This window comes from Vicia villosa, linkage group LG3 (assembly GCF_029867415.1).
Source record: "Vicia villosa cultivar HV-30 ecotype Madison, WI linkage group LG3, Vvil1.0, whole genome shotgun sequence".
NCBI lineage: Eukaryota > Viridiplantae > Streptophyta > Magnoliopsida > Fabales > Fabaceae > Vicia > Vicia villosa.
The window spans coordinates 20,139,347-20,148,570 of NC_081182.1; the positions used below are offsets into that span (position 1 = coordinate 20,139,347).

The 9,224-nt window shown below is 30.6% G+C and overlaps 1 long non-coding RNA gene across 4 annotated transcripts; it reads left to right on the plus strand.

Annotated features, from left to right (window-relative positions):
• The first annotated feature begins 5,342 nt into the window (after window positions 1-5,342).
• LOC131655075 (uncharacterized) lies at window positions 5,343-8,343 on the plus strand. Of its 4 annotated transcripts, none has more exons than XR_009299654.1 (8): window positions 5,344-5,503; window positions 5,863-6,151; window positions 6,323-6,411; window positions 6,573-6,681; window positions 6,778-6,892; window positions 6,976-7,052; window positions 7,394-7,537; window positions 8,106-8,343. It is a non-coding gene; the product is annotated as an uncharacterized LOC131655075 (long non-coding RNA). The 4 variants fall into 4 exon arrangements; XR_009299652.1 differs by having other exon boundaries at window positions 5,345-5,503; window positions 6,570-6,681; XR_009299651.1 differs by having other exon boundaries at window positions 5,343-5,503; window positions 5,863-6,411; window positions 6,570-6,681.
• The last annotated feature ends 881 nt before the right edge of the window (window positions 8,344-9,224 follow it).

The following is a 9,224-nucleotide window of genomic DNA, read 5'->3' on the forward strand; positions in this document are numbered from 1 at the left end:
GAAGAAAAAAAACAAATGTTGTGTCTATTCAAGAGATCAAAATGGAGGTTATGAATCAAGCTACGAGTGAATCTCTATTTGGAAGAAGTTCAAGACAAATTCTTGATTGGGCAAGGATTAATATTATTTTGAAAAATAGTACTCTTGATCATGCTCATCAATTATGTGGGCTACTAGTGGAGACTTGGGTCTTATTTAATTAATTAAATATGAATTGAAATAATTAATTATTAGTTAATTATGTTATGGTTGATGAATTATTTGATTGAGTTTTGTGCCTGAATGGACCGTGATGGTTGGACCATTCAGTTAAGCCCAGTGAGAGATCTATGCCCTTAACCGTTTAGTTATTTAAGTGTTACCCCATTAGACGATTAACATATAGTGAAAACCCTAAACGACAAAGAGGATAGTAATCTTCTCATATTCACTTTCCAACAATAATTTCTCGAATTCTGTATATCATTCTAATTATTCTTGATTACTTTATAATATTATAATATGTTATAATTTGTGTCTACCCTATTCAGTTAAATCCATCAATTGGTATACCCCCGCTAGTGGACGGTGTGATTGGTCCCCTTCGATTAATCGGTCGCAGGGCCGAATATCTGGATTTAAACGGAACCCCCGCTAATAGACGGTGGAATTGATCCACTTGAAATAGTCGGTCGTAAGACCTGATATATATATATATATATATATATATATATATATATATATATATATATATATATATATATATATATATATATATATATATATATATATATATATATATATATATATATATATATATATATATATATATATATATATATATATATATATATATGGGCTAATGTTTAAAGTAAACAAATTAATGTATTTCTTCAAATGATTTGGTTGACATGTATTTGACAAATTTGGTAAAAACAAAATAATAACCTGTTTAGACAAACAAAATAATTTGTTGTGAAAATAATTAAAACCTTTTTTTTTGTGGTGGATTAAGATAAAAAGGTTAAAACATTTGTGTTCGACTTCAACCATTGGTGATTTAATCTTTTATTGTGTTTTGGACCGTAATTTTTCTATCTTTTATGCAGGTTTATTAAAAAAAGAGGGGTGCTATAGTTACACCAGAATTTTAACACCTAGCCATACACGGTATCCCAAAAGTTTTATTTTGAAGTGGCACAAACTTTAATTTATATAAAAAAAAAAAAAAAAACTAACATGTGCCCCAAGTGCACAACATAATTAAGCAGATGACATCGTATAATTATACGGCATAGATGTTGAATTTAATGTCAAAGTATCAATTCTCTTTAAAAAAAATTGAATGTATTGTTGCTCGGTGGACATTCATTCCTTTCATTTAACTGACTTATTAATATACAGTAATTTTTTAAACTTCTTCCAACGAATAGAGACATAAATAGAAACTAAATAGTAACAAAAATTATAATATCTCTTCTTCTTTTATATTTGGAAGAGATTGTTAAAATTTGTGACTCTATCTCTTTTAAGCTTATAAACCAATCAAGAAGATTTTTTTTCTCTCTTCAACTTCTTCTGTATCTCTGTTCAACTTATTTCTTATGTTTATTTATCATTTTAATTTCTTTTTAACCAATCACACATTTATGTAATATTTGGTTGTAAGATCAAAGTGTGAAAAGAAATAAATATGATGAGTATAGTTGATGTGATATTATGTTTAATATAAAAGAACATGATAAAATAAAAAGAAAAGTAATTTCTCTTTATGTCTTATCAAGTAAAAAATGAGAAGAAAATAGTAATGTGTTATTTGAGTTTTATTATATCACATTTGCTTTATTAATAATCATAATAATTAAAAATTTAATTTATTTAACTGTGTTTTAAAAAATGGAAATAAGAAATTTTTGTTTAAAATACTGACACTAAAGAGATTTATTTTAAAACAAAAAATACTTTGATTAATTAAAGAAAACCATATATACATGACGATCGCTAGGATCCAATTCGAAAGTATCAAAACTGATAATACAAGTAACCACCTATACTATTAAAGCATAAGATTAGCTAGGCGTGTCCTTAAGTTTTTATTGAGCTAACCTTTATACACTATTGTAACAATAATTTTTTCTTCAATTTTGTTTTTCTGTACAACATTCCCAAAACTAATGTCATTCCTATACCTCAAAATCTCATAAACACTCTTTATAAAATCCAGCTTAAGTATCTTAGTACGATATCCTTTTCCTTTTGTATGTTGAATGATCCATTCCATTTCATGTTTCCAACTAAAAGGATCATGGCAAACCTGAATCCAATCTAGCATTTTCCTCCAAATACCTTTAGTTTCTTTACATTCAAACATCAGGTGTTATTGTGTTTCATCAGAACTGCATAAATAACAATGAGTAATGTCAAGTAATCCATACTTATGCAGTCTCACACGGGTTGTAAACCTCTCATTGCAAGCAATCCAAAGGTTTACAAGAGCTCTAGGACAAGCCAAATTATCATAAAATAAAGTTGTGAGATATTAGATCAAACTCTAGTATGGTCAAAGGGTAGCTTCTTGCTTTGACAATTCGATAGGATCTTAGCATGTCATCGAAGTTTATTCACATGTTGTAGTCGAACGCCTGCAATACTATAGTCGAAGTATGCTCAAGTATGCAGTAGTCGAAATGCTAGGATTGTTATTTGTTAACATGTCGAATTTGGCATACTTGTTAAGCCCAGTTATTTAATTTAGTTTGTTCCCTAAGTTAGCTTGTGTAACGGATCTGTGTGTAAAAGCCCATTAGTTTAGTGTGTTAGTTTTATTATAAATAGCATACTAATCTCTCATCATTGCACACTACAAATCCTAATTAGGGTGAGAGAGGTTATTTGTTATTCTGTAACACTTGTAATCTTGTTTCAAAGAGAAATTAAAGAATAAAAGTTTATAACCAATTTCATTTTGTTTTTCTTGCTTCCCTCTTTCCTACCCTTGTGAGTTTCTTACCAAGAAAAGAAATCTATTATACTTTGTTCTTGGCATTGATTTCACAACAAATTGGTGCGGTGAGCGTGGAGAAGATGTCATCAACAATGTATGAGATTGAAAAGTTCATCGGTGTGAATAATTTTGGTCTGTGGCGCTTGAAGATGAAAGCCCTACTGGTTCAATAGAGTTGTTTAGAAGCGTTGAAGGGAGTCGCAACTATGGATAATGCGTTAACAGAGAAGGAGAAAGCCCATAGCGCCATCTTATTGAGCTTTGGCGATAAGGTTCTTCGACATGTATCGAAGGAGACGATGACGTCAGGTTTATGGGTCACTACAAAAAAAAACAGGTAAATTGTGGCGGTTATAAAAGTGTTATTGTGGCGGTTGAAACCGCCACAATTTACTTAACGTAAATTTGGCTACCTCTGAGTAAATAATGGCGGTGTTACTTTAAACGCCGCACAAACCGCCATAATAAACTTATGTGTATAATGGCGTTTTTTGTTTGTAAATAATGTTAGTTTAAACCGACGCAAGTTTCACTATATTTAAAAAAAAAACAGAGCAAATTCAGGCAGTTTGAACTGCCATAATTTTCACGTTTTTCATTAAAAAATGAAGCAGCATCAATTTCCGAACATGATGCGCTCATATTTTGGTCTCGTGTTTTATATCAGCCTGAAGGATTTCATGAATGAAATATTAAATATAAATATCAAGTTACAGTTATATTTCTTATAAGCATGATGTGAATTTATTCTCTTCCTTAAACTAGCATTTACTAAACTTAAGAGTGTGTTTGGATGGACCATTTTAATGAGGGAAAGTAATATTTTGAGGGAATTTAAAATGATTTGACCAAAATCCATTGTTTGGATACAAAAATGAAGAATTGTTAAAATGATGGAAATTTATGGAGTATTTCATCTAAGTTAAATTTAATCATTTTGAAATGACACCAAAAACCAAAGAATTTGAAATTCCTCTCATGTTTCATAGAATGTATTTGTTATTATTATTTCTTCAAATTTTACAAATTGGTCCTCATATTTTCCAAAATTATAAAATTAACCCCAAATATTTTTAAAAAATTGCAAATTGGTCCTTAATAATTTTTAAAATTTACAATTTGATCCTTCAAATTTTTAAAAATTGCAATTTGGTCCCTATTTTTCAATTTTTTTATTTGGTCCAAAAAATTTATATTTTATAAAAAAATACCAAAAAAATCTAACAATGATTTACCTTAATATTTCATCCAAACAAAATAATTTAAAATGAATGGATTTCAATTGAATCATTTGAATTGCTTTGAATTTTAAATTCCCTTAAAATTTCTAATTACCTCATCCAAACACACTCTAAGGTCAAAATTGACTGTACAGATATCAGTAGGAATTCAGCTAAAAAATAACCCTGTTTAAGATATATCTGAATGAATTAAAGAGAACCAACCCTCTTCACCATATTAAACCTTGTTCAAGTAGAAATACCATCCATGATGCAAAGTTTAGACAAGGTTACAAAAAGAACCTCCTTCAACTTGTGTACATTTCCAGCTAAATTGAAAAGAAAAAAGAGACATAAAATTAAGTGAGAGTCAGCAAGTTAGGTGTACAGGAGAATTTTTTGACAAGTCAACTAAGAAATGAAACAATAATATTTGGTTAACCAAGTAAATGGAGTACCTTGTGAATAGACTGATACTCTCCATAGTGTAGGGATACTTGCATTTGCATCAATCATATCACATGATTCGAAAATTGTTATTTTTTCATCTATCAATGCTCAAGTGGTCCTCTTTGTGCTTTCATCTTATTTTGAGCTTGCCATTTTTTCATCTATCAATGCTCAAGTAAAACCTATCACTACAAGAAAAAATGAGTTTTACGACACATGGGTTGCGACAGTTACCATAAAACTGCCATTAATCTTGGACTGCGACAGTTGTCACGACAGTTAGACCCAACAGTCGCATATTTTTTAGCATGTTGAATAACATAATTGCGACAGTTACGATAAAACTGCCCTTATTCCTGGACTGCGACAGTTAGACCCAACTGTCGCAGATTTTTTGGCATGTTGAGTAACATAATTGCAACTGTTACCAAAGAGCCGCCCTCTTCCCACACTTGCGACTGTTTGAGCAAACTGTCGCGACTACTTTACCCAATCATAATCATTACTTTTTTATTCTTTTATTTTCTCATTTTTTCTTTCATTTTTTTACTTCCCTACCTTTTCACTTTTATTATTTAATTATAATAATAATAATTACTAATTATTATTATTTATATTAATAATAGTAGTTTTTATAATATAACAGTAATATCAATACATATTCAATAAAAAATAGAATTATAGTACCAACCTATTAAAAAATGAGAAAGCTTTCAAAGTTCAAACGCATATTGTTTCTTGCTCAGGAATCTCAAATTCTTCCTCTTGCACCGACAACCTTCCTTCTTTCGGTTCACCGTCCTCAGTTATCCATAAATCGTCCTCCGCCCTCGTCTTTATCATGACCTTGGTTAGCTTCTTCCTCTCTATATCTTCTCTCATAGAAATTTATGGTTTCTCTCAATGTTTCAACTCTTTCTTGCAAAACCCTAAAACTCACTAAAATTTGACCCCTCTTTTCTCCTTATCTATCAATCAATTGTAGCAATATAGAACAATAAGAAGGTTTAATTTCTATGAAAAAAAGTGATTTAGGGTTTAAGTTTTATCAACCAGAAAAATGTTGATTTTATACTCTTGTATCTAAAAAGTTTATTTGATTAAGTGTTAGAGCTTTAATGATGATATACTACTGAGGAAGAGTGTCACGAGTATATGAATGTGAATGCCTTTGTTTATTTAATATTTGAGTTGTTATTCATTCTGCAGGTGACCGTGTTTCAATTTATAGTGTTGTGTAAGCTTTGAAGATTTAAGATTGGGCTATTGAGGTAGCTAGCCAGGAGGAATTAATGGATGCAATGGAAGATAGTTTAATTGGAGTTTTTATATCTTTTCAAGCCTCTGCTTTTCGGACTAATACACCATGTAGTGTCTCAGATTGATGTAGCGGACAGAAGTTGAGCCTATTGCTTCTTCTGCAGCTGGAACTCCAAGTGAGCCAATGAACATCATGATTGTCTTGCAACCTGTGCTCAAGAAGTCACTAGCAAATGGTGTAAGTGTGATTGATTGTTCCTTTGTGAAATTCTATGGTTATCACATTTTATTAGTCAATTATTACTTGGTTAGGCTTTGAAATACTTATCTGGATCATGGTTTATTTCTTAGCTTTATTTTGTTTTTATCGTGCTAATTATTGTTGGCCTTTTCCTTGCATTTGTGTAAGATTGATTCTAAGGGAAAAGCTTGGAAAATGATTGGCTGCTCCTGTGCGGTTGTCAAGGAATGACCTTAAGAACCAATATTTTTAAAATGGTACGTATTTATCCCAAAAATTTTGCTTGTCAATGTTAAGCTACTTGTTCTCTTGTTTTTATTGGGTAAACTTTTATGTATGCATTCACTACAAGAAAAATTGTATTTTACCACAAATGGATAAGGGCAGGTCTTACTTATTTGTCATAACTTGTTAGTAGAGGCAGTTAATGCGGCAGTTAATCACATAAGCTGAGTGGTGGCGTGGAATCTTGGCGGGCTTCTATCGAAGTGTAAAGGCTACTCAGATGGGATTATCACTTAATGTTGGTCAGTGTTCCAGTCAACCTTCGAACTCTGGCTCTACCAAAAATTTACCCTTAAATGCATTTCAATGTTTTTCTTCTGATTTATTTTTTCTGCTAGACATGTCATGATATCCACGGTGTTCATAGAACCACTCCCCATGATTGACATTGTAGCTCAAATATTAGGAGAAGAGGTTCACTTAAAGCCATTGTCGGATGCAGATCGCATCAAGGTAAGAAATTTATTTTACCATGGAAACTTGAAAGGGAAGCACTATTTTCTGACCAAGAAATATTTATGATATGACTCAAGCAGATTAAGAAAGCCTTAAGAGGTGTGAAAGTAAAAATTACAAGGGCATGTGAATGTAGAAATGACAGAGCCTCAACAAGGTTAGCTTTGGACACCACTTGTATCTTATTTCTCTTGTAACATTTTCAATGTTTCTTTCCCCTGTTTCCAAAAATTTGATAGCAAGCAATATCTGAACTGTGCATGTTGACATATTTTAAAAACCATTTTTTAACTGTCAGATTTCACAATATTAACTTATTTGCAACTCTGTTCGATTGCGTCTTTTTAAAATTAAAAAAACATGTGAAATGTAGCATTTGAGATGGTTCTACAAATATCTAATATTGGTAGGTATTGATTGATTTTGTTTTGTCAAAAGAAGCATCATGTCATGATGTTTGGAAGTATATTTATAGAATCTTCATGTGTATACAAAAAGGAAATTGGCAAAAAGGGAGAAGCTAGAATAAATGAAGCCTATGGATCCAGGCTCTTCTGCGATGGCAGCATCAAAGGCTGTGTTAGCGGGTGTCTAGCTAAGAAATTGTTGCAGTTGCTCATTGTTTATTGGAAGCAGCGAGAGGTATGTCACTCAGTCTGAAATTTCACAAATCAAATTTGTTTTTATCGCATGGTTGTTTTTGTTTTCCCTACTTTTGCTTAATATCATTTAGTGAATTGCATTGCTTTGTGAATTATGATGCTTGTTGCTAAGCTTATAAGATAAATACACCGGGTTTTTGATACAAATCTTAACATCTCTTTCGCATATTTCTTACTCTTTATTTATTCTCTCAAAAAGTTGTTTTAGATTCTTAATGAAATACTAAGTTTTTTACTTATTAAACCTTGAATTTGAGATTTTTGTGTGTGTCTGATTGTGTCAAAGAATGGTTTTCTACATGTAGTTGGTTAGATCAACAATTTAGTACTTCTTAGTGAGTAGCATGTTGGTACAAGTGATTAGTGTTAAAGTTCATGCTTGTGAATAGATGATATTAAGAGTTGGAATAAAGTTAGAGTTTAGTTTTTTATTTTGTTTTTTATAATAATACTAAAAAATTGGGGATGAAATAATTATTTTTGATACACTTAAAGTTTAAGATCAATAGTATTATTCTAAAGAGTATATTATTTTAATACTTTTTCAGGGATTAAAATCACGTTGATTGTAGATGTTTTTCTGAAACTAGCCACCGGATTGAAGATTATGGGTCATCAAGAAGGATTGATTGGATTGAAGAAAATGGGTCATCAAGAATTTTTCTATGTATTTTGGGCATTATAATGCTTATTATTATATCATTAGAATTTGTTATTATAACATTAGAATTTGATATTTTTTCGGTATATTGTACTACATGATTATGAAACTAGTATTTTTTGACATTATGATTTTTTGGCATTATGATTTTTTGGCATACAGAATAAAATATTAATCTTTAAAGAAAAATATAATACTATAAATAAAAAAATTGAGATTATAATAAATTAAGTAAAACAATCTAATAATAAAGAATATTATTTAAAAAATAGAATATTATAAATCAAATTATGATAGTTTTTAATGCCAGAATTTCAAACTCACGACGGTTTGAAACCGTTGCAAATTGAATTGAAAAAATAATTTAGCCTCATATTCACGACTGTATATAACCGTCGTTACTAGCAAATTACGACATTTTCTTAACCGTCGCGATTTCACCGACAGTTGGGGTGACAGTTTTAGCAACTGTCGCAATAACCCCTGCCGACACACATTTCTGCGACAGTTATGCAACCGTCGCGCCTTGAAGATTGTGGCGGTTCAAACCGTCGTAACTTGCCAAAATCAACCGTCGCAATTTGCCAATTTTCTTGTAGTGTATTCTTTTAGAATATGTTCCTATAAATTCTTTAAAAAAAAGTAATTTCTCTATACAGAACATCATATATAGGGTAACTTGTGGGAGGAAACAAACATGAAGCTAGAGAAGAAACTGACACCTAATTTTGAAACAAAGTCCTTGTGAGATTTGGATTGGAATCTTACAAAGTAAAAATTTAAAGTCAAACAAGTACAATAAAATTCCATATGGATATTTGATATGTCTGTGTGTGAATTCTAACCATATTTCATTATGTTTCTAAAATTAGTGTGCATGTGTTTCACCACTAAACTTTAAACAATCATTTTAATCATGATAGGATGATCCAAACATTCAACATTTTAATTTTATGGCATTAAATTACTTATTTCTTCTAACCATTAACATCTACATGGTTATTTC